Raw genomic sequence first — 26,254 nt, 5'->3', positions numbered from 1 at the left:
TGTCTCCTCGCAGCAAAATCTGCACAGCTGGGAAGGTTGTATCCCCCATATAAATAACATTTATTGGTTGCAATAATTTTGTATAATAATTTAAAATCTAAGTTTTGAATCTGGCGTCGTTTTGCGTATCAGTTCATAAACCATGTGCCATGGAATCGGTACGGCAAAAATCTCTTCCCAACTATTTTGCAATCTGTATGGCACGGCTTTCAATTTTTTGGTCCTTAAAAGAAACAAATATACTTTTCTATTTATCACAATTTTCTTTAACCAATCATGGTCTGTTGCCTAATTTAGAAAGCTTGCCAACGATTACTCCTTGAAGAATCTGTCTGAACTTGTACCCTGGTAGGAAAGTGTAGACATGCATGCACAGGTGTATGCATGCACAGACATAGTACTCTCTGTCTCTGTCTCTGTCTCTGTCTCTGTCTCTGTCTCTGTCTCTGTCTCTGTCTCTGTCTCTGTCTCTGTCTCTCTCTCTCTCTCTCTCTCTCTCTCTCTCTCTCTCTCTCTCTCTCTCTCTCTCTCTCTCTCTCTCTCTCTCTCTCTCTTCTCACACACACACACACACATAAAAAATAAAGTCTGAGGAATACACATGCTAACTGAAACATAACTGTCACAATCGTGGTTAATTTAGATCATGTTTTTTTTCAGAATATCTCGGTCAAGGCAGTCAGTTCAGCAGGGTTGGTACTAGGGAGAGTGAAGCGTGAGATTGTCCGGCTGTGTAAACTTTAGTGGCTGAGTATGCTGGGGGTGGGGTGAAACAGTAAGGGGTGGGCCTGGGAAGGCCTCTTTGTCTGGGCCCCTCCTGTGTCTGCCTTATCCTCAGACAGCAGCTGCCTCTCTCTGTCTCTCCCTCTCCTGTCTCTATGTTACCCCAGGCTTCGTAGCCTCTCTCTTCCTCTCTCCCCCTCCTGTCTCTATGTTACCCCAGGCTTCGTAGCCTCTCTCTTCCTCTCTCCCCTCCTGTCTCTATGTTACCCCAGGCTTCGTATCCTCTCTCTTCCTCTCTCCCCCTCCTGTCTCTATGTTACCCCAGGCTTCGTAGCCTCTCTCTTCCTCTCTCCCCCTCCTGTCTCTATGTTACCCCAGGCTTCGTAGCCTCTCTCTTCCTCTCTCCCCCTCCGGCTCTATGTTACCCCAGGCTTCGTATCCTCTCTCTTCCTCTCTCCCCCTCCTGTCTCTATGTTACCCCAGGCTTCGTAGCCTCTCTCTTCCTCTCTCCCCCCCCTGTCTCTATGCTACCCCAGGCTTCGTAGCCTCTCTCTTCCTCTCTCCCCCTTCTATCTCTATGCTACCCCAGGCTTCGTAGCCTCTCTCTTCCTCTCTCCCCCTCCTGTCTCTATGTTACCCCAGGCTTCGTAGCCTCTCTCTTCCTCTCTCCCCCTCCTATCTCTATGCTACCCCAGGCTTCGTAGCCTCTCTCTTCCTCTCTCCCCCTCCTGTCTCTATGCTACCCCAGGCTTCGTAGCCTCTCTCTTCCTCTCTCCCCCTCCTGTCTCTATGCTACCCCAGGCTTCGTAGCCTCTCTCTTCCTCTCTCCCCCTCCTATCTCTATGCTACCCCAGGCTTCGTAGCCTCTCTCTTCCTCTCTCCCCCTCCTGTCTCTATGCTACCCCAGGCTTCGTAGCCTCTCTCTTCCTCTCTCCCCCTTCTATCTCTATGCTATCCCCAGGCTTCGTAGCCTCTCTCTTCCTCTCTCCCCCTCCTTTCTCTATGTTACCCCAGGCTTCGTAGCCTCTTTCTGCCTCTCCCCCTCCTGACTCTATGCTATCCCAAGGAAGCATTTGTTTGGAGTCATTGCAGCTAAAGGTGGCACAACCAGTTATTGAGTGTAATGGGGCAATTACTTTTTCACACAGGGGAATTGGGTGTTGCATAACTTTGTTTATGAAATAAATATGTAATTGTTGCGTTATTTGTTCACGTATGTTCCCTTTATCTAATATTAGGTTTTGGTTGAAGATCTGATAACATTCAGTATCACAAATATGCAAAAGTAGAGAAAATTAGAAAGGGGGCAAATACTTTTTCATAGCACTGTATGTTACCCCAGGCTTCGTAGCCTCTCTCTGCCTCTCTCCCCCTCCTGTCTCTATGTTACCCCAGGCTTCGTAGCCTCTCTCTGCCTCTCTCCCCCTCCTGTCTCTATATTACCCCAGGCTTCGTAGCCTCTCTCTGCCTCTCTCCCCCTCCTGTCTCTATATTACCCCAGGCTTCGTAGCCTCTCTCTGCCTCTCTCCCCCTCCTGTCTCTATGTTACCCCAGGCTTCGTAGCCTCTCTCTGCCTCTCCCAAACACATACTGGGTGTTCAGGCTGCTGCAGTTATGCCACAGTCACAAACTTCATGATAGAATATTTCTGTTGTGAAGGCCATTGCTTAAATAAAACAAATCATTTTAAATGTTGCACCTTTTCCTTTTGTATGTTGTGAAAAGTCCCACAGAGTCACGTTGCATTTTTTCAAGAGGCAATGTTGTGGCGACATATATCTGGCACAACACGCAACCAGTTTGCTTCAGCTGCTTCCACGAGATGTGGATTGAATTTGACTTAACACCAGTTTGAATATGTGTGTGTGTGTGTGTGTGTGTGACAGAGCGCGAAAGAGCGGGAGAGGCAGAAACAGAGAGTGAGAATGTGTGTGTGTGAGTGAGTGAGAGAGAGAGTGTGAGAGCCTGGGGGAGACCTCTCTCTGAACCTCTGGTGGGATTCCATCCTTACTGGAGTATAGTGGAGGAGAACTAGGGGTCCACATCGTGCTTGAGATCTGGTAACACCATACTTCCTTTCCACAAACCATCAAAACATGACTCATTACTACACTTACAGCTATATTGACACCTAATTCCATCCAACTCAAAAAATATGTTGAGAAACTGGAAAGACCTGGATTTCAAAATATGCAAGTTTGCCTCCAAAAACACAGGAGAATGGGAACTGTTATTTTTCTCTGCATTGGGAACAATATAGTTGCTTAGATCTGGACGAGCCGATTATGGAGCCAGGCGGTTTATAGAAGAGATCAACAAAGTAAACAAACCTGTCTGAACCTGTCGGCACAATTGTGTGGTGCCGACTAACTCAGTCAAATGTGGGTGTGCCGGTTTGCTTGTGTGTGTGTGTGTGTGTGCGTGTGTGTGTGTGCTTGTGTGTGTGTGTGTGTGTGTGTGTGCTTGCGTGTGTGTGTGCGTGTGTGTGCGTGCGTGCGTGTGTGTGCGTGCGTGTGTGCGTGCGTGTGTGTGTGTGTGTGTGCTTGAGTGTGTGTGTGTGTGTGTGTGTGTGTGTGTAACCACACTTTTGAGTCATGCCCTACCGTGTGTTCCCTAGAAAAGCCCCACAAACTGCCCTAACCTTCATCTACTACTACTTCTTCACCTACTACTTCTTCAGCTACTACTTTTTCACCCACTACTTCTTCATCTACTACTTCTTCATCTACTACTTCTTCACCTACTACTTCTTCATCTACTACTTCTTCACCTACTACTTCTTCACCTACTACTTCTTCAACTACTACTTCTTCAACTACTACTTCTCCATCTTCTACTTCTTCACCTACTACTTCTTCACCTACTACTTCTTCATCTACTACTTCTTCATCTACTACTTCTTCATCTTCTACTTCTTCACCTACTACTTCTTCATCTACTACTTCTTCACCTACTACTTCTTCACCTACTACTTCTTCAACTACTACTTCTTCAACTACTACTTCTCCATCTTCTACTTCTTCACCTACTACTTCTTCACCTACTACTTCTTCATCTACTACTTCTTCATCTACTACTTCGTCATCTTCTACTTCTTCACCTACTACTTCTTCACCTACTACTTCTTCATCTACTACTTCTTCATCTACTACTTCAACTACTACTTCTTCACCTACTACTTCTTCACCTACTACTTCATCTACTACTTCTTCACCTACTACCTCTTCATCTTCTACTTCTTCATCTTCTACTTCTTCATCTTCTACTTCTTCACCTACTACTTCTTCATCTACTACTTCTTCATCTACTAATATGCCATACTACTTCTTCATCTACTACTTCTTCATCTACTACTTCTTCAGCTACTACTTCTTCATCCAGTACTTCTTCATCTACTACTTCTTCAACTACTACTTCTTCAACTACTACCTCTTCAACTACTACTTCTTCACCTACTACTTCTTCATCTTCTACTTCTTCATATTCTACTTCTTCAACTACTACTTCTTCATCTTCTACTTCTTCATCTACTACTTCTTCATCTACTACTTCTTCATCTACTACTTCTTCATCTACTGCTTCTTTATCTACTACTTCTTCATCTACTACTTCTTCATCTACTACTTCTTCATCTACTACTTCTTCATCTTCTACTTCTTCATCTTCTACTTCTTCATCTACTACTTCTTCATCTACTACTTCTTCAGCTACTACTTCTTCAGCTACTACTTCTTCAGCTACTACTTCTTCATCTACTACTTCTTCACCTATTACTTCTTCATCTACTACTTCTTCATCTACTAATATGCCATACTACTTCTTCATCTACTACTTCTTCATCTTCTACTTCTTCATTTTCTACCTCTTCATCTACTCCTTCGCTACTACTTCTTCATCTACTACTTCTTCACCTACTACTTCTTCATCTTCTACTTCTTCATCTTCTACTTCTTCATCTACTACCTCTTCATCTACTACTCTTCATCTTCTACTTCTTCATCTACTACTTCTTCACCTCCTACTTCTTCATTTACTTCTTCTTCATCTACTACTTCTTCATCTACTAATATGCCATATTACTTCTTCACCTACTACTTCTTCATCTTATACTTCTTCATCTTATACTTCTTCATCTACTATCTCTTCATCTACTACTCTTCATCTTCTACTTCTTCATCTTCTACTTCTTCATCTACTACTTCTTCAACTACTACTTCTTCAACTACTACTTCTTCACCTACTACCTCTTCACCTACTTCTTCATCTACTACCTCTTCATCTACTACTCTTCATCTTCTACTTCTTCATCTACTACTTCTTCATCTACTACTTCTTCAACTACTACTTCTTCACCTTCTACTTCTTCATCTACTACTTCTTCATCTACTACTTCTTCAACTACTTCTTCTTCAAGTACTACTTCTTCAACTACTACTTCTTCATCTACTACTTCTTCATCTACTACTTCTTCATCTACTACTTATTCACCTACTACTTCTTCAACTACTACTTCTTCAACTACTACTTCTTCATCTTCTACTTCTTCACCTACTACTTCTTCACCTACTACTTCTTCATCTACTACTTATTCATCTACTACTTCAACTACTACTTCTTCACCTACTACTTAATCTACTACTTATTCACCTACTACCTCTTCATCTTCTACTTCTTCATCTTCTACTTCTTCATCTTCTACTTCTTCACCTACTACTTCTTCATCTACTACTTCTTCATCTACTAATATGCCATACTACTTCTTCATCTGCTACTTCTTCATCTACTACTTCTTCAGCTACTACTTCTTCATCCAGTACTTCTTCATCTACTACTTCTTCAACTACTACTTCTTCAACTACTACTTCTTCAACTACTACTTCTTCACCTACTACTTCTTCATCTTCTACTTCTTCATCTTCTACTTCTTCAACTACTACTTCTTCATCTTCTACTTCTTCATCTACTACTTCTTCATCTACTACTTCTTCATCTACTACTTCTTCATCTACTGCTTCTTTATCTACTACTTCTTCATCTACTACTTCTTAATCTTCTACTTCTTCATCTACTACTTCTTCATCTACTACTTCTTCATCTTCTACTTCTTCATCTTCTACTTCTTCATCTACTACTCCTTCGCTACTACTTCTTCATCTACTACTTCTTCAGCTACTACTTCTTCAGCTACTACTTCTTCAGCTACTACTTCTTCACCTATTACTTCTTCATCTACTACTTCTTCATTTTCTACTTCTTCATCTACTACTTCTTCATCTACTAATATGCCATACTACTTCTTCATCTACTACTTCTTCATCTTCTACTTCTTCATTTTCTACCTCTTCCATCTACTCCTTCGCTACTACTTCTTCATCTACTACTTCTTCACCTACTACTTCTTCATCTTCTACTTCTTCATCTTCTACTTCTTCTTCTACTACCTCTTCATCTACTACTCTTCATCTTCTACTTCTTCATCTACTACTTCTTCACCTCCTACTTCTTCATTTACTTCTTCTTCATCTACTACTTCTTCATCTACTAATATGCCATATTACTTCTTCACCTACTACTTCTTCATCTTATACTTCTTCATCTTCTACTTCTTCATCTTCTACTTCTTCATCTACTACTTCTTCAACTACTACTTCTTCAACTACTACTTCTTCACCTACTACTTCTTCACATACTTCTTCATCTACTACCTCTTCATCTACTACTCTTCATCTTCTACTTCTTCATCTACTACTTCTTCATCTACTACTTCTTCATCTACTACTTCTTCATCTACTACTTCTTCAACTACTACTTCTTCAACTACTACTTAATCTACTACTTCTTCATCTTCTACTTCTTCCCCTACTACTTCTTCACCTACTACTTCTTCACCTTCTACTTCTTCATCTACTATTTCTTCATCTACTACTTCTTCAACTACTTCTTCTTCAACTACTACTTCTTCAACTACTACTTCTTCACCTACTACTTCTTCACCTATTACTTCTTCACCTACTACTTCTTCATCTTCTACTTCTTCATCTTCTACTTCTTCATCTACTACTTCTTCATCTACTACTTCTTCAACTACTACTTCTTCACCTACTACTTCTTCATCTACTTCTTCACCTACTACTTCTTCATCTACTACTCCTTCGTTACTACTTCTTCATCTACTACTTCTTCATCTTCTACTTCTTCACCTATTACTTCTTCATCTACTACTTCTTCATCTTCTACTTCTTCATCTACTACTTCTTCATCTACTAATATGCCATACTACTTCTTCATCTACTACTTCTTCATCTACTACTCTTCATCTTCTACTTCTTCATCTACTACTTCTTCAACTACTACTTCTTCAACTACTACTTCTTCACCTACTACTTCTTCACCTACTTCTTCATCTACTACCTCTTCATCTACTACTCTTCATCTTCTACTTCTTCATCTACTACTTCTTCATCTACTACTTCTTCAACTACTACTTCTTCAACTACTACTTCATCTACTACTTCTTCATCTTCTACTTCTTCCCCTACTACTTCTTCACCTTCTACTTCTTCATCTACTACTTCTTCATCTACTACTTCTTCAACTACTTCTTCTTCAAGTACTACTTCTTCAACTACTACTTCTTCATCTACTACTTCTTCATCTACTACTTCTTCATCTACTACTTATTCACCTACTACTTCTTCAACTACTACTTCTTCAACTACTACTTCTTCATCTTCTACTTCTTCACCTACTACTTCTTCACCTACTACTTCTTCATCTACTACTTATTCATCTACTACTTCAACTACTACTTCTTCACCTACTACTTCTTCACCTACTACTTCATCTACTACTTATTCACCTACTACCTCTTCATCTTCTACTTCTTCATCTTCTACTTCTTCATCTTCTACTTCTTCACCTACTACTTCTTCATCTACTACTTCTTCATCTACTAATATGCCATACTACTTCTTCATCTACTACTTCTTTATCTACTACTTCTTCAGCTACTACTTCTTCATCCAGTACTTCTTCATCTACTACTTCTTCAACTACTACTTCTTCAACTACTACTTCTTCAACTACTACTTCTTCACCTACTACTTCTTCATCTTCTACTTCTTCATCTTCTACTTCTTCAACTACTACTTCTTCATCTTCTACTTCTTCATCTACTACTTCTTCATCTACTACTTCTTCATCTACTACTTCTTCATCTACTGCTTCTTTATCTACTACTTCTTCATCTACTACTTCTTAATCTTCTACTTCTTCATCTACTACTTCTTCATCTACTACTTCTTCATCTTCTACTTCTTCATCTTCTACTTCTTCATCTACTACTCCTTCGCTACTACTTCTTCATCTACTACTTCTTCAGCTACTACTTCTTCAGCTACTACTTCTTCAGCTACTACTTCTTCACCTATTACTTCTTCATCTACTACTTCTTCATTTTCTACTTCTTCATCTACTACTTCTTCATCTACTAATATGCCATACTACTTCTTCATCTACTACTTCTTCATCTTCTACTTCTTCATTTTCTACCTCTTCCATCTACTCCTTCGCTACTACTTCTTCATCTACTACTTCTTCACCTACTACTTCTTCATCTTCTACTTCTTCATCTTCTACTTCTTCTTCTACTACCTCTTCATCTACTACTCTTCATCTTCTACTTCTTCATCTACTACTTCTTCACCTCCTACTTCTTCATTTACTTCTTCTTCATCTACTACTTCTTCATCTACTAATATGCCATATTACTTCTTCACCTACTACTTCTTCATCTTATACTTCTTCATCTTCTACTTCTTCATCTACTACTCTTCATCTTCTACTTCTTCATCTTCTACTTCTTCATCTACTACTTCTTCAACTACTACTTCTTCAACTACTACTTCTTCACCTACTACTTCTTCACATACTTCTTCATCTACTACCTCTTCATCTACTACTCTTCATCTTCTACTTCTTCATCTACTACTTCTTCATCTACTACTTCTTCATCTACTACTTCTTCATCTACTACTTCTTCAACTACTACTTCTTCAACTACTACTTAATCTACTACTTCTTCATCTTCTACTTCTTCCCCTACTACTTCTTCACCTACTACTTCTTCACCTTCTACTTCTTCATCTACTATTTCTTCATCTACTACTTCTTCAACTACTTCTTCTTCAACTACTACTTCTTCAACTACTACTTATTCACCTACTACTTCTTCACCTATTACTTCTTCACCTACTACTTCTTCATCTTCTACTTCTTCATCTTCTACTTCTTCATCTACTACTTCTTCATCTACTACTTCTTCAACTACTACTTCTTCACCTACTACTTCTTCATCTACTTCTTCACCTACTACTTCTTCAGCTACTACTCCTTCGTTACTACTTCTTCATCTACTACTTCTTCATCTTCTACTTCTTCACCTATTACTTCTTCATCTACTACTTCTTCATCTTCTACTTCTTCATCTACTACTTCTTCATCTACTAATATGCCATACTACTTCTTCATCTACTACTTCTTCATCTTCTACTTCTTCATTTTCTACCTCTTCATCTACTCCTTCGCTACTACTTCTTCATCTACTACTTCTTCACCTACTACTTCTTCATCTTCTACTTCTTCATCTTCTACTTCTTCATCTACTACCTCTTCATCTACTACTCTTCATCTTCTACTTCTTCATCTACTACTTCTTCACCTCCTACTTCTTCATTTACTTCTTCTTCATCTACTACTTCTTCATCTACTACTATGCCATATTACTTCTTCACCTACTACTTCTTCATTTTATACTTCTTCATCTTCTACTTCTTCATCTACTACCTCTTCATCTACTACTCTTCATCTTCTACTTCTTCATCTACTACTTCTTCACCTCCTACTTCTTCATTTACTTCTTCTTCATCTACTACTTCTTCATCTACTACTATGCCATATTACTTCTTCACCTACTACTTCTTCATTTTATACTTCTTCATCTTCTACTTCTTCATCTTCTACTTCTTCATCTTCTACTTCTTCATCTACTACTCCTTCGTTACTACTTCTTAATCTACTACTTCTTCATCTACTACTTCTTCATCTTCTACTTCTTCACCTACTACTTCTTCACCTACTACTTCTTCATCTTCTACTTCTTCACCTACTACTTCTTCATCTACTACCTCTTCATCTACTACTCTTCATCTTCTACTTCTTCATCTTCTACTTCTTCATCTACTACTCCTTTGTTACTACTTCTTAATCTACTACTTCTTAATCTACTACTTCTTCATCTTCTACTTCTTCATCTTCTACTTCTTCACCTACTACTTCTTCATCTTCTACTTCTTCACCTACTACTTCTTCACCTACTACTTCTTCACCTACTACTTCTTCATCTAGTACTCCTTCGCTACTACTTCAGTTACTACTTCACCTACTTCTTTATCTACTACATCATCTACTACTTCTTTGTGTACTTGTTATTACACATGCAATGGGAAATGTGGTCTTTTGTACTGTTGGATTTTGGTCCGAATTGAACCGGTTTAGGAAATCTGTTGTTCATTATTATATAATAATTATTTATTATTATATTTTCCTTTCTCTTCCTTCCCCCCTTCCTCGATCTCTCCCTATCTCTCCGTCCTCTGCATTGCCATTACAGAGGAAATGGTCTGCTGTAATTGTGTGTGATGGATTGTGTGTGCAGGCCCTGCTGTGTGTTCAGCAGCAGCAGTGATGACATTAGGAGCAGCACTCGTTTTGAACAGAGAGTTAATCCCTGAAATATGTCAGTGCTCAGCTCAGCTCCACTGTGGGCCTACCAGGAGTATTCAACCGCATTCAACAGATCTCTGACTGTGCCCTCCCCAAGTCCTAACCCCTAACCTTAACCTCAAGGAAAGGGAAAAACTGACTTGAGATCAGCGTTTAGAGGTAACTTCTCTTACCAACTCAACGACCACACAATGTGTTTGGGGGACTGTTAAAACAGGTGCACTCCCCTGGGGAGGAACTTAAAACTCAGGCGTACAAGTAATTGGGGAAGGTTAACACGGGTTACAGGGGAGGTTTAGATGAGTGTTGAGAGTGTTTGTGCATGACAGCCCAGACGACCAGGATGGGTTCAAATCAACACATAGGCTATTCCACCAGAATTGGGGTCAATTAGTCATCGAAAACAATATGTCAGTCATTCATTGTCAGCCCAAAGTCCAAATCATATTTCACTCCACTCTAGGTTCACTGGGTACCAACACAGACATTTTCACATAGCTGTGCTGAGCACTACTTAACATATTTTACTGGTTGTCAATGTCTCTGACAAGCAGGTGAAAAGCACTCCACTTCACATGACATGATACATCACGTTAGCCCTAGGCTGGGACAGTATTTTAGCAGCCAAGCCTCCCTTACTCCCTAGGCGCTGTTAAATGATTCCTTATCAGTTATCCCGGTGTAACTTCACTGCTCCAGCCATTTGCAGATGTTGTTGACTGTCCTGGAGGTGGAAATGTTGAGAAAGGTTTCACTAGTTATTCCTTTCATAAACGCTGGGAGACCAGCGGAGACTAGCGGTGGACGGCCTTAGGGATCAGCTTCGCCATAGGGAGTGTGTAGGACCCAGGCATCAGGAGTCATCGCCTGGTCACATCAACACCACACACACATACACACACACACACACACACACACACACACACACACACACACATACACACACACACACACACATTGCCCCCCACCTGCCTCCCTACTGAGCTGTCTCCTCACCCCCGCCCACACACTCACTCTCATAATCCCAGTTAATCTCTCTCTTTCTATATCCCTCTCTCTCTTTCTATATCTCTTTCTATATCTCTCTCTTTCTATATCTCTCTTTCTATATCCCTCTCTGTCTTTCTATAGCCCTCTCTTTCTATATATTTCTCTTTCTATCTCTCTCTTTCTATATCTCTCTCTTTTTGTATCTCTCTCTCTTTCTATATCCCTCTCTCTCTTTACATATCCCTCTCTCTCTTTCTATCTCTCTCTCTCTCTTTCTATATCTCTCTTTCTATATCCCTCTCTATCTTTCTATATCTCTCTCTCTTTCTATATCCCTCTCTCTCTTTACATATCCCTCTCTCTCTTTCTATATCTCACTCTCTCTTTCTATATCTCTCTTTCTACATCTCTCTCTTGCTATATCTCTCTCTTTCTATATCCCTCTCTCTCTTTCTATATCCCTCTCTCTCTTTCTATATCTCTCTCTATATCCCTCTCTCTTTCTATATCTCTCTCTTTCTATCTCTCTCTCTATATACATCTCTCTTCTATATCTCTCTCTTCTATATCCCTCTCTGTCTTTCTATAGCCCTCTCTTTCTATATCTCTCTCTTTCTATATCTCTCTTTCTATAACCCTCTCTCTCTTTCTATATCTGATTCTTTCTATATCTCTCTCTTTCTATATCTGACTCTTTCTATATCTCTCTCTTTCTATATCTCTCTCTGTCTATATCTATCTCTTACTATATCCCTCTCTGTATTTCTATCTCTCTCTTTCCCTCTCTTTCTATGTCTCTCTATTTCTATATCCCTCTCTCTCTTTCTATATCTCTTTTTCTATATTTCTCTCTTTCTATATCAAATCAAATCAAATCAAATTTTGTTGGCCACGTGCGCCGAATACAACAGTTGCAGACATTACAGTGAAATGCTTACTTACAGTCCTTAACCAACAGTGCATTTATTTTTAATAAAAAAAGTAAAATAAAACAACAACAAAAAAGTGTTGAGAAAAAAAGAACATAATTAAAATAAAAGAACAGTAGGGAGGCTATATATACAGGGGGCTACCGGTGCAGAGTCAATGTGCGGGGGCACCGGCTAGTTGAGGTAGTTGAAGTAATATGTACATGTGGGTAGAGTTAAAGTGACTATGCATAAATAATTTACTGAGTAGCAGCAGCGTAAAAAGATGGTGTCGGGGGTAGTGCAAATAGTCCGGGTAGCCATGATTAGCTGTTCAGGAGTCTTATGGCTTGGGGGTAGAAGCTGTTGAGAAGTCTTTTGGACCTAGACTTGGCACTCCGGTACTGCTTGCCATGCGGTAGCAGAGAGAACAGTGTATGACTAGGGTGGCTGGAGTCTTTGACAATTTTGAGGGCCTTCCTCTGACACCGCCTGGTATAGGGGTCCTGGATGGCAGGAAGCTTGGCCCCAGTGATGTACTGGGCCGTACGCACTACCCTCTGTAGTGCCTTGCGGTCGGAGGCCAAGCAGTTGCCATACCAGGCGGTGATGCAACCAGTCAGGATGCTCTCGATGGTGCAGCTGTATAATTTTTTGAGGATCTGAGGACCCATGCCAAATCTTTTCAGTCTCCTGAGGGGGAATAGGCTTTGTTGTGCCCTCTTCACGACTTTCTTGGTGTGTTTGGACCATGATAATTCGTTGGTGATGTGGACACCAAGGAACTTGAAGCTCTCAACCTGTTACACTACAGCCCCGTCGATGAGAATGGGGGCGTGTTCAGTCCTCTTTTTTTCTTGTAGTCCACAATCATCTCCTTTGTCTTGGTCACGTTGAGGGAGAGGTTGTTATCCTGCCACCACACGGCCAGGTCTCTGACCTCCTCCCTATAGGCTGTCTCATCGTTGTCGGTGATCAGGCCTACCACTGTTGTGTCGTCGGCAAACTTAATGATGGTGTTGGAGCCTGGCCATGCAGTCATGGGTGAACAGGGAGTACAGGAGGGGACTGAGCACGCACCCCTGAGGGGCCCCTGTGTTGAGGATCAGTGTGGCAGATGTGTTGTTACCTACCCTTACCACCTGGGGGCGGACCATCAGGAAGTCCATGATCCAGTTGCAGAGGGAGGTGTTTAGTCCCAGGATCCTTAACTTAGTGATGAGCTTTAGTCAATGAATAATTCTCACGTAGGTGTTCCTCTTGTCCAAGTGGGAAAGGGCAGTGTGGAGTGCAATAGAGATTGCATCATCTGTGGATCTGTTGGGGCGGTATGCAAATTGGAGTGGGTCTAGGGTTTCTGGGATAATGGTGTTGATGTGAGCCATGACCAGCCTTTCAAAGCACTTCATGGCTACAGACGTCAGTGCTACGGGTCGGTAGTCATTTAGGCAGGTTATCTTAGTGTCCTTGGGCACGGGGACTATGGTGGTCTGCTTGAAACATGTTGGTATTACAGACTCAGTCAGGGACATGTTGAAAATGACAGTGAAGACACTTGCCAGTTGGTCAGCACATGCTCGGAGTAAACGTCCTGGTAATCCGTCTGGCCCTGCGGCCTTGTGAATGTTGACCTGCTTAAAAGTCTTACTCACATTGGCTACGGAGAGCGTGATCACATAGTCATCCAGAACAGCTGGTGCTCTCATGCATGCTTCAGTGTTGCTTGCCTCGAAGCGAGCTTAGAAGTGGTTTAGCTCGTCTGGAAGTCTTGTGTCACTGGGCAGCTAGTGGCTGTGCTTCCCTTTGTAGTCTGTAATAGTTTTCAAGCCCTGCCACATCCGACGAGCGTCAGAGCCGGTGTAGTACGATTCAATCTTAGTCCTGTATTGACTCTTTGCCTGTTTGATGGTTCGTCGGAGGGCATAGCGGGATTTCTTATAAGCTCCTTGAAAGCGGCAGCTCTACCCTTTAGCTCAGTGCGGATGTTTCCTGTAATCCATGGCTTCTGGTTGGGGTATGTACGTACGGTCACTGTGGGGACGACATCATCGATGCACTTATTGATGAAGCCAGTGACTGATGTGGTGTACTCCTCAATGCTATCTGATGAATCCCGGAACATGTTCCAGTCTGTGCTAGCAAAACAGTCCTGTAGCTTAGCATCTGCGTCATCTGACCACTTTTTTATTAACCGAGTCACTGGTGCTTCCTGCTTTAGTTTTTGCTATAAGCAGGAATCAGGAGGATAGAGTTATGTTCAGATTTGCCAAATGGAGGGCGAGTGAGAGCTTTGTATGCGTCTCTGTGTGTGGAGTAAAGGTGGTCTAGAGTTTTTTTTCCGCTGGTTGCACATTTAACATGCTGGTAGAAATTAGGTAGAACGGATTTAAGTTTCCCTGCATTAAAGTCCCCGGCCACTAGGAGCGCTGCCTCTGGATGAACGTTTTCCTGTTGACTTATGGCCTTATACAGCTCATTCAGTGCAATCTTAATGCCAGCATTGGTTTGTGGTGGTAAATAGACAGCTATGAAAAATATAGATGAAAACTCTCTTGGTAAATAGTGTGGTCTACAGCTTATCATAAGATACTCTACCTCAGGCGAGCAAAACCTCGAGACTTCCTTATTATTTGATTTTGTGCACCAGCTGTTGTTTACAAATATACACAGACCGCCACCCCTTGTCTTACTGGAGTCAGCCGTTCTATCCTGCCGATGTAGTGTATAGCCCGCTAGCTGTATGTTGTCCATGTCGTCGTTCAGCCACGACTCGGTGAAACATAAGATATTACAGTTTTTAATGTCGCGTTGGTAGGATAACCGTAATCTTAGGTCATCCCATTTATTCTCAAATGATTGAAGATTGGCTAATAGGATTGATGGGAGAGGCAGTTTACTCGCTCGCCGTCGAATCCTTACAAGGCACCCCGACCTACGTCCACGATATCTCTGTCTCTTCCTCATGCGAATGACAGGGATTTGGGCCTTGTCGGGTGTCTGTAGGATATCCTTCGCGGCCGCCTCGTTGAAGAAAAAATCTTAGTCCAATACGAGGTGAGTAATCGCTGTCCTGATATCCAGAAGCTCTTTTTGGTTATAAGAGACGATGGCAGAAACATTATGTACAAAATAAATTACAAATAACGCGGAAAAACACACATAATAGTACAATTGGTTAGAGGGCTGTAAAACGGCAGCCATCTTCTCCGGCGCCATATCTCTTTCTTTCTATACCCCTCTCTCTCTTTCTATATCTCTCTCTTACTATATCTCTCTCTTTCTATATCCCTCTCTCTCTTTCAATCTCTTTCTTTCTATATCTCTCTCTTTCAATCTCTTTCTTTCTATATCTCTCTCTTTCTCTCTCTTTCTATATCTCTCTTTCTATATCCCTCTCTCTTTCTATATCTCTCTCTTACTATATCTCTCTCTTTCTATATCTCTCTCTTTCTATCAATCCCTTACTATATCCCTCTCTCTCTTTCAATCTCTTTCCATCTATATCTCTCTCTTTCTCTCTCTTTCTATATCTCTCTTTCTATATCCCTCTCTCTCTTTCTATATTTCTCTTTCTATATTTCTCTTTCTATATCCCTCTCTCTCTTTCTATATTTCCCTCTTTCTATATCTCTCTCTTTCTATATTTCTCTCTTTCTATATCTCTCTCTTTCTATATCTCTCTCTCTTTCTATATTCCTCTCTCTTTCTATATCCCTCTCTCTCTATATATCTCTCTCTTACTATATTTATCTCTTTCTATATTTCTCTCTTTCTATATCTCTCTTTCTATATCCCTCTCTCTCTTTCTATATCTCTCTTTCTATATCTCTCTCTTACTATATCTCTCTCTTTCTATATCTCTCTTTCTATATCCCTCTCTCTCTTTCTATATCTCTCTCTTACTATATCTCTCTCTTTCTATATCTCTCTTACTATATCTCTCTCTTTCTATATCTCTCTTTCTATATCCCTCTCTCTCTTTCTATATCTCTCTCTTACTATATCTCTCTCTTTCTATATCTCTCTTCTATATCCCCCTCTCTCTTACTATATCTCTCTCTTTCTATATCTCTCTCTCTTTCTATATCCCTCTCTCTTTCTATATCTCTCTCTTTCTATATCCCTCTCTCTTTCTATATCTCTCTTTCTATATCTCTCTTTCTATATCCCTCTCTCTTTCTATATCTCTCTCTTTCTATATCTCTCTTTCTATATCTCTCTCTTACTATATCTCTCTCTTTCTATATTTCTCTCTTTCTATATCTCTCTTTCTATATCTCTCTCTTACTATATCTCTCTCTTTCTATATTTCTCTCTTTCTATATCTCTCTTTCTATATCTCTCTCTTACTATATCTCTCTCTTACTATATCTCTCTCTTTCTATATCTCTCTCTCTTTCTATATCTCTCTCTCTTTCTATATCCCTCTCTCTTTCTATATCTCTCTCTTACTATATCTCTCTCTTTCTATATTTCTCTCTTTCTATATCTCTCTTTCTATATCTCTCTCTTACTATATCTCTCTCTTTCTATATTTCTCTCTTTCTATATCTCTCTTTCTATATCTCTCTCTCTCTTTCTATATCTCTCTCTTACTATATCTCTCTCTTACTATATCTCTCTCTTTCTATATCTCTCTCTCTTTCTATATCTCTCTCTCTTTCTATATCCCTCTCTCTTTCTATATCTCCCTCTTCCTATATCTCTCTTTCTATATCCCTCTCTCTTTCTATATCTCTCTCTTACTATATCTCTCTCTTACTATATCTCTCTCTTTCTATATCTCTCTCTCTTTCTATATCTCTCTCTCGTTCTATATCCCTCGCTATCTTTCTATATCTCTCTCTTACTATATCTCTCTCTTTCTATATCTCTCTCTCTTTCTATATCTCTCTCTCTTTCTATATCCCTCGCTATCTTTCTATATCTCTCTCTTACTATATCTCTCTCTTTCTATATTTCTCTCTTTCTATATCTCTCTTTCTATATCCCTCTCTCTCTTTCTATATCTCTCTCATGACGAGACACCCCGGTCCCATCCAGCGGCCAACCTTGGCCCCTTCCGCCACCTTGCCACCGCTCCCGAGGATAGGAACAGTCTTGTGAACAACATGCACAGAGAAAAGGTGTTTGGTGCAGAGAGTTGCTAGATAGAGCATTTCTGGGGCCTTTTAGAGTAGTGTAACATAACATAGTAGTGTAACATAACATAGTAGGGTAGCATAACATAGTATGGTAACATAACTTAGTAGGGTAACACTACTGACTTGTCCAAACCCATTTTTGTGGTTGAGGTAAGATAAACGTATTCCACTGCAGTGCTTGGGGTGGTGATAGTGCCATTTATAGTGTGGTGTAAAAGGGTGTGAATGGGTTGTTATGTGGTTACGGTGTGGTTTAGGGTGTCGCCGCTTGTGGTTTAGAGTAGACTGACGGATAGGTTAGAGTAGTTGAGTTGAGCTCAGCTGGATGACTGGCGAGTTGTTTGGGAGCTATATGTTACAGCCAGTGAATGTCTGAAGACTTGCGAGTTGTTTGGGAGCTATATGTTACAGCCAGTGAATGTCTGAAGACTGGCGAGTTGTTTGGGAGCTATATGTTACAGCCAGTGAATGTCTGAAGTGACGGGACCCTTTCTCTTCGTTGACCCTGTTTCCCAGTGGGGTGCTGTAGAGGAGCGGACAGCAGTGTCCTCTCTGTGGCCTGGAGGAAACGGGCTTGGGGCTACGTCTAAAAATACCAGCGGTGCGTTTGAGTCACACGGTAGGCTCCATCCACTTCCTGTTTTCATTCTCCAAGTTTACTTCCCAGAGAGAAAGAGAGGGTGGGGAGAGAGAGAAGTGGGAAGGGGTAGGAGGATGGAGAAGAGAGACAGACAGCAATATCTGTTGCTTGTGTTAGAATTCTGTATATTATTCTCCTCCTCTTCAAACCCCTGGTGAAACTAGCTTAAAGGCTTTTTGGAATCCCAGGATAGATGGGATGTAAAAATATGTGTCACACCCTGGCTCTGGGACTCTATTTGTTGAGCCAGGGTGTGTTTATTCTATGTGTTATATGTCTATGTTGGGGGTTCTAGTTTGTTTTATTCTATGTTTGCCTGAGTGACTCCCAATCAGAGGCAACGAGTGTCAGCTGTTGGCTGGTTGTCTCTGATTGGGAGCCATATTTAAACTGTATGTTTTTCCCTTTGTGTTTGTGGGTTTTTGTTCCGTGTTCGGTCATTGATACCGTGGACTTCACGAGTCGTTTCTTGTTTTGTATCATGTTTAAACTTTAACTAATTAAAGTATGTTTGTTCATCACGCTGCGCCTTGGTCTCTCCCTGACGATCGTGACAGAAAAACCCACCATGCAACGACCAAGCAGCGTGTCCAGGGGCAGCTCTTGGGCTGGACATGGGAGGAAGCGTCGGGAGAAGAGACGGTGGAGGCGCGCCGTAGAGAGGAGCAGCGGCGCCAAACGGGTCAACGTCGGACAGGCGAGAGGCAACCCCAGAAAATTTTTAGGGGGGGGCACACGGCATGGACGACGGGGCTGACGGAGGCAGAAAAGGGGCGGATTCAGAAGGCCACCAGGTTACGGATACACCGCCCTGTACGTCCTGTGCGGATGCCTCACACAGAGTGTGTGAGGGTAGGCATTCAGCCAGGACGGGTTGTGGCCGCTCTTCACTCCAGGTCTCCTATCCGTCTCCACAGCCCGGTTCGGCCTGTCCCTGCTCCACGCACCAAGCCTACGGTGTGCGTCGCCAGCCCGGTCCGGCCTGTCCCTGCTCCACGCACCAAGCCTACGGTGTGCGTCGCCAGCCCAGCCCGGCCTGTCCCTGCTCTACGCACCAAGCCTACGGTGTGCGTCGCCAGCACAGCCCGGCCTGTCCCTGCTCTACGCACCGAGCCTACGGTGTGCGTCGCCAGCCCAGCCCGGCCTGTCCCTGCTCTACGCACCAAGTCTACGGTGCGCGTCGCCAGCCCGGCCTGTTCCTGCCACTCGCACCAAGTCTACGGTGCGCTTCGCCAGCCCGGCCTGTTCCTGCCACTCGCACCAAGTATACGGTGCGCGTCGCCAGCCCGGCCCGGCCTGTTCCTGCCACTCGCACCAAGTCTACGGTGCGCGTCGCCAGCCCGGCCCGGCCTGTTCCTGCCACTCGCACTAAGCCAGGGGTGCGAGACGTCAGCCTGGTAAGGCCCGTTCCTCCTCCACGCACCAAGCCAGGGGTGCGAGTCGTCAGCCTGGTAAGGCCCGTCCCTCCTCCACGCACCAAGCCAGGGGTGCGAGTCGTCAGCCTGGTAAGGCCCGTTCCTCCTCCACGCACTAAGCCAGGGGTGCGAGTCGTCAGCCTGGTAAGGCCCGTTCCTCCTCCACGCACCAAGCCAGGGGTGCGCGTCGTCAGCCTGGTAAGGCCCGTTCCTCCTCCACGCACCAGGCCAGGGGTGCGCGTCGTCAGTCCGGCACAACCCGTGCCTGGGTCACCGGTGCCTGGGAAGGTACCGGTCAACTGCTCCACCACGGAGCTGAAGCTAACCGCTCCTGCTACGTCCAGTTCAGCTCCAGCCAGCGGGGCCAGACTGGACCAGGGGCACTATGGGGGGTTTATTGGAGGGTGGTGGTCAAGGCCGGAGCCAGAACCGCCGCCGAGGAGGTATGCCCGCCCAGCCCTCCCCTGTTTTGCTTTAGTTGAGGCGCGGTCGCAGTCCGCGCCTTTAGGGGGGGGTACTGTCACACCCTGGCTCTGGGACTCTATTTGTTGAGCCAGGGTGTGTTTATTCTATGTGTTATATGTCTATGTTGGGGGTTCTAGTTTGTTTTATTCTATGTTTGCCTGAGTGACTCCCAATCAGAGGCAACGAGTGTCAGCTGTTGGCTGGTTGTCTCTGATTGGGAGCCATATTTAAACTGTATGTTTTTCCCTTTGTGTTTGTGGGTTTTTGTTCCGTGTTCGGTCATTGATACCGTGGACTTCACGAGTCGTTTCTTGTTTTGTATCATGTTTAAACTTTAACTAATTAAAGTATGTTCGTTCATCACGCTGCGCCTTGGTCTCTCCCTGACGATCGTGACAATATGACTTTCAGTTTGGCAATATTATGACAGTCAAAAAAAGCTGCTGCCTGTCTCTCTCTACCCTAAGGTACTCTGACACTACATTTCAGACAGAATAGCATACTGCCTGTCTCTCTCTACCCTAAGGTACTCTGACACTACATTTCAGACAGAATAGCATACTGCCTGTCTCTCTCTACCCTAAGGTACTCTGACACTACATTTCAGACAGAATAGCATACTGCCTGTCTCTCTCTACCCTAAGGTACTCTGTCACTACATTTCAGACAGAATAGCATACTGCCTGTCTCTCTCTACCCTAAGGTACTCTGTCACTACATTTCAGACAGAGTAGCATACTGCCTGTCTCTCTCTACCCTAAGGTACTCTGTCACTACATTTCAGACAGAATAGCATACTGCCTGTCTCTCTCTACCCTAAGGTACTCTGACACTACATTTCAGACAGAGTAGCAGACAGACGGAGAGAGAGAGGGGCATGGAGATAGAAAATCCTTTGACATTAATTGAATGGAACCTTTTACGAGATTTCTTTCTTTCAAAACAACAACAGAGACCTACTGATTTCATATCACACAGCACACCTGATAGTCTATCCAGTTTTTGATGTCATTTTCCCAGGAGAAACATTTTGCCTCCTTAAATTGCTTACATGGACCTTAGTGGAGCAGGGAAGCTGCTCTGTTTTTCCCTGGCATGTTTTGTTCAGTTCCCATTCCTTAGATAACATAGTCGTAGCTCCCGAAGAGGACAGGAAATCTGATAAAAGAAGCAAAAAAAGGGCAAGTGAGGAGGTAGAGTTAGAGTAGAGAGGTACACCTGAAGTGAGGAGGTAGAGTTAGAGTAGAGAGGGACACCTGAAGTGAAGAGGTAGAGTTAGAGTAGAGAGGGACACCTGAAGTGAAGAGGTAGAGTTAGAGTAGAGAGGGACACCTGAAGTGAAGAGGTAGAGTTAGAGTAGAGAGGGACACCTGAAGTGAAGAGGTAGAGTTAGAGTAGAGAGGGACACCTGAAGTGAAGAGGTAGAGTTAGAGTAGAGAGGGACACCTGAAGTGAAGAGGTAGAGTTAGAGTAGAGAGGGACACCTGAAGTGAAGAGGTAGAGTTAGAGTAGAGAGGGACACCTGAAGTGAAGAGGTAGAGTTAGAGTAGAGAGGGACACCTGAAGTGAAGAGGTAGAGTTAGAGTAGAGAGGGACACCTGAAGTGAAGAGGTAGAGTTAGAGTAGAGAGGGACACCTGAAGTGAAGAGGTAGAGTTAGAGTAGAGAGGGACACCTGAAGTGAAGAGGTAGAGTTAGAGTAGAGAGGGACACCTGAAGTGAAGAGGTAGAGTTAGAGTAGAGAGGGACACCTGAAGTGAAGAGGTAGAGTTAGAGTAGAGAGGGACACCTGAAGTGAGGAGGTAGAGTTAGAGTAGAGAGGGACACTGCCTGCGAGCCAGGCCCAACCTCACTAATGCTCTTGTGGCTAAAAGGAAGCAAGTCCCCGCAGCAATGTTCCAACATCTAGTGGAAAGCCGTCCCAGAAGAGTGGAGGCTGTTATAGCAGCAAAGGGGGGGGGGACCAACTCCATATTAATACCCATGATTTTGAGCAGGTGGCTACATACTTTTGGTCATGTAGTGTAGTCTTTACACTTCCCATTTATGTTTAGGAGCCGTTTGATTAGTCTATATTAATGTGGTCTGATATCCTCAGTTTAGAAATAGGATCAAACACATTGCTGACTTCAATGGGAATGAGAAGTCCTGTTTATTCCTGTAGTATCATCAGACATGTCACACATAGAGTTTTAGTCCTCATGGGGGATTGATGACAAACTGTGCCAAGGGACCAGAAAACAGGCTAGTTGGCAGTTTGGTCTACTACTACGTGTGTAATCTGAGAGTACTGTGATAGATTGCGCCTTTGCAAAAGCTGCCCTTGTATTTGGCCAGTAGAGCACAGGTTTGTCTGACCTTTGACCCTTCAGCAGGGGTTAGTTGTTCCTCTCCATCAGTTCAGGCCAGAGCAGATGAACCCAGATCAGCTCACTCTGCTGCACCAGATAGATAGAATCCCTCCGGCTAGGCCTGTCCACAATGCTAGGCCTTCCACAATGCTAAGCCTTCCACAATGCTAGGCCTATCCACAATGCTAGGCCTTCCACAATGCTAGGCCTGTCCACAATGCTAGGCCTGTCCACAATGCTAGGCCTATCCACAATGCTAGGCCTTTCCACAATGCTAGGCCTGTCCACAATGCTAGGCCTGTCCACAATGCTAGGCCTGTCCACAATGCTAGGCCTATCCACAATGCTAGGCCTGTCCACAATGCTAGGCCTATCCACAATGCTAGGGTGAGCTGTAAGTGGAGCTAATGATGTTATTGAGGTGGGTCAGAGAAAGATGTGGGAGTTAACCCAGAAGAAGACTGGAAATGTACAATGGGATATGAGTTTATGGAGGGATTTGTGTGTGTGTGTGTGTGTGTGTGTGTGTGTGTGTGTGGATATGCTTGTGCTAGCATGCTTGTGTGTCTGTATATTCATTGTCAGAGTTGGAGAAGGTTGGGATGGCAAATGGATGTGAGTGGCTCATACCTCTGTCCTACTTTCACACTGAGGATAGGAAGAGGAGGAGGAATGGAAAGAGAGAGAGAGAGAACATAGATCTAGAGAGAGGAGAGAGAGAGAGAGAGAGAGGGATAGAGAGAGAGGGATAGAGAGAGAGAGGGATAGAGAGAGAGAGAGGGATAGAGAGAGAGAGGGATAGAGAGAGAGAGAGGGATAGAGAGAGAGAGAGAGAGAGAGAGGGGGGGGGAAGAGGGATCTAGAGAGAGAGAGAGAGATCTAGAGAGAGGAGAGAGAGAGAGAGAGATAACATAGATCTAGAGAGAGAGAGAGGGAGGGGGGGATGGAAGGAGAGAGAGAAGAAAGAGAGGAGAGGGAGAAGGAGCCAAGGAGGAAAAGATCGATTGTGGAACAGAATGAGACGTCAGTGAGAGAGAGTGAAGGAGAGAGAAAGGAGAAACAAAGGACAGAGAGAGTCCATGTACTTTTTGATCCATGGTGAAGAGAGCCAGGTTCCCAGGTCTCACACTAACGAGATACTCTAATTGGCCTAGCAGCTTAATGGACAGGCCTATGTCCTCTTCTCACTTATATAACTGACGTCCCCATCGCCCTGTGACTGTCCCCACCGGCCCGCCCAGACCTGCCAGGTTGTGCTCCAAAAACCACTCACAAGATTATAATTCAGTTTCAAAAGAAAATAATCCAAGATTACATCTGTCCATTCTCTTAGCACACAGCAGCACCATGACATTGTTGAGCAGAGTTGGGGCTCTACTTAACATCATCGGATGTGTCACCCATCCATCCTCTCTCTCTCTCTCTCTCTCTCTCTCTCTCTCTCAATTCATTTAAATTTAAGGGCTTTATTGGCATGGGAAACATATGTTAACATTGCCAAAGCAAGTGAAGTAGATAGTAAACAAAAGTGAAATAAACAATAAATATTAACAGTAAACATTACACTCAGAAGTTCCAAAAGAATAAAGACATTTCAAATGTCATATTATGTCTATATACAATGTTATAATGATGTGCAAATAGTTAAAGCACAAATGGGAAAATAAATAAACATAAATATGGGTTGTATTTAACATTGGTGTTTGTTCTTCACTGGTTGCCCTTTTCTTGTGGCAACAGGTCACAAATCTTGCTGCTGTGATTGCACACTGTGGTTTTTCACCCAGTAGATAAGGGAGTTTATCAAAATTGGGTTTGTTTTCGAGTTTTTGTGGATCTCTGTAATCTGAGGGAAATATGTGTCTCTTATATGGTCATACATTTGGCAGGAGGTTAGGATGTGCAGCTCAGTTTCCACCTCATTTTGTGGGCAGTGTGCACATAGCCTGTCTTCTCTTGAGAGCAAGGTCTGCCTACGGCAGCCTTTCTCAATAGCAAGGCTATGCTCACTGAGTCTGTACTCTCTCTGTCTTTCGAGAGTTTCTTCCTTGAGAGCAGCTGGCTAGCAGTGTCAATCAGCAGTGTGGGAGTCATACTGACATATTGGTTTTTCCTCTCTGAAGTGTTTGACAGCCCGGCTCTGCGATGTTGGGCAGACAAGGTACATACCACAGGCATGTGGTTAGAAACCCATAGACAGACAGGGAGGGGTCCAGCTCTTGGGTGCATCTTAATAATCTAAAGTGATTTCCTCTCCTCATCTCCTGCTCTCTGGGGACAGGTGCTGCATCGTTATTCAGCATGGACAAATGAATGAGAGACAGACATGGCTGTCGAGGGGGACAGGGATGAGTGGCACTGACAGTAGAGTGTGTGTGTGCAATGAGAGCTTCATTAATATTTAAAAGCTTACTCTTTTCATGGATGGCCTCCCTAAACCCTTCCAAAAAGCATTGCTCTCATACGCACTAGGACACACACACACACACACACACACACACACACGCCGTATCTCCAAACAGGTCAGCCCTGCTGAGGTAATGAGGTATAGTTAGGTCACTCTGGCTGGTTGTGGCAGAGGACAGAGTGTGTGGAGGTGTGAGAGGAGTGTGTGTGTGTGTGTGTGTGTGTGTGTGTGTGTGTGTGTGTGCCGGCTGGGAGAAGACCACCAGAACCTGTAGTCAGTGGATTCGAGACCCCTGCTGTTGACCAAATGCCCACTGTTCATCTGCTGGAGGAAGTAGAGCATCATGGGAGTTCTTGGGCCAATAACACATGCTAGATATCCTCCGTGTTTTCCTATCCAACCCCTACCCTTCTAGTCTGGCTAACGCCTAACTCCAAGTCCTCCAGACTTCAGAGTCTAGAATCTCTGTTTTTGATGTTGTCGGCACGATGCGTCGATAATGAAGGGGAGGGGCTTTTTCACTGATTGGTTCTCCTCTTTGTCTTTTGCACACACATCCCCCGAGCTCCTCCCCCTTCCAATACAGCTGTTGGATTTTCAACCCCCCAGGAAAGAACAAAATAACGGTTGAGAGAACCAATCAAAGCTCAGCCAGAAATAAGCACAACTCTGCTCGAATACTACATTTCCAACGGCCTCCTGTCCAGACCAGTGTGTCACAGCTCTCCCTCGCTGTGAGTCACTTGAGTCGCATCAGCCAGGCTACTATCCATCACTCTTTCCCTATACCCTCTGGGCAAAAACTGGTTGAATCAACATTGTTTCCACTTCATGTCAATCACAAACTTCTATATGATGACGTTGAATCAACGTGGAAAACTGATTGGATTTGAAAACAGTAATCAATGTAAGGAAATTGTGTCTTTTTTTAAACCAAATCCAGTGACATGGTGAAATGTTTTGTTGATTTCACGTTGAATTCACGTTAGTTGACAACTCAACTAAATGTAGGCCTAAATCGAAACTAGACATTGAACTAACTTCTGTGGGATCTTTCTCTATTAGCCTATACAACTTTCAAACCATTACATTCTTCCGCCAGCTTTAGCATCCCACCAACTTTTTGGCTACTTTTTCTTCATATCTGGAAGGTATTGCCGGTGACAAAGCCTATACTTTTATTTCTGCCAACCGACCTAGTCATGATTACGGTAAAGTTCTGCTTACGGCTTACTATGAAATGTAACTGTAATGCTGAGGTCTCTGTGTAAAAACAAAAACAAAAGAGTACAACTCTTGATGGTTGCTAGGCAGCGCCCGTTACTGCTATCCTCCTGGCAGTTCTAAACTTTGTGAGGCATGTCACTTCACCCATCTTTTTGCATAGCCCACCACATGCACGGTTTTCTAAACCACAACTGGATGGATC

At 43.2% G+C, this 26,254-nt stretch overlaps 1 protein-coding gene across 1 annotated transcript in view; it reads left to right on the top strand.

Annotated features, from left to right (window-relative positions):
- The window catches only part of LOC311112928 (protein kinase C epsilon type), a gene marked incomplete at both ends in the record, with an annotated part of 271,860 nt that overhangs the window by 7,322 nt on the left and 238,284 nt on the right, over positions 1 to 26,254 (top strand). The gene's annotated exons all lie outside the window — the stretch shown is intronic.

The sequence above is a fragment of the Coregonus lavaretus genome (assembly GCF_964263955.1).
Source record: "Coregonus lavaretus genome assembly, chromosome: 1".
NCBI lineage: Eukaryota > Metazoa > Chordata > Actinopteri > Salmoniformes > Salmonidae > Coregonus > Coregonus lavaretus.
The sequence above is the reverse complement of the archived record's forward strand: the minus strand, read 5'-3'. Positions and strand labels throughout refer to the sequence as shown.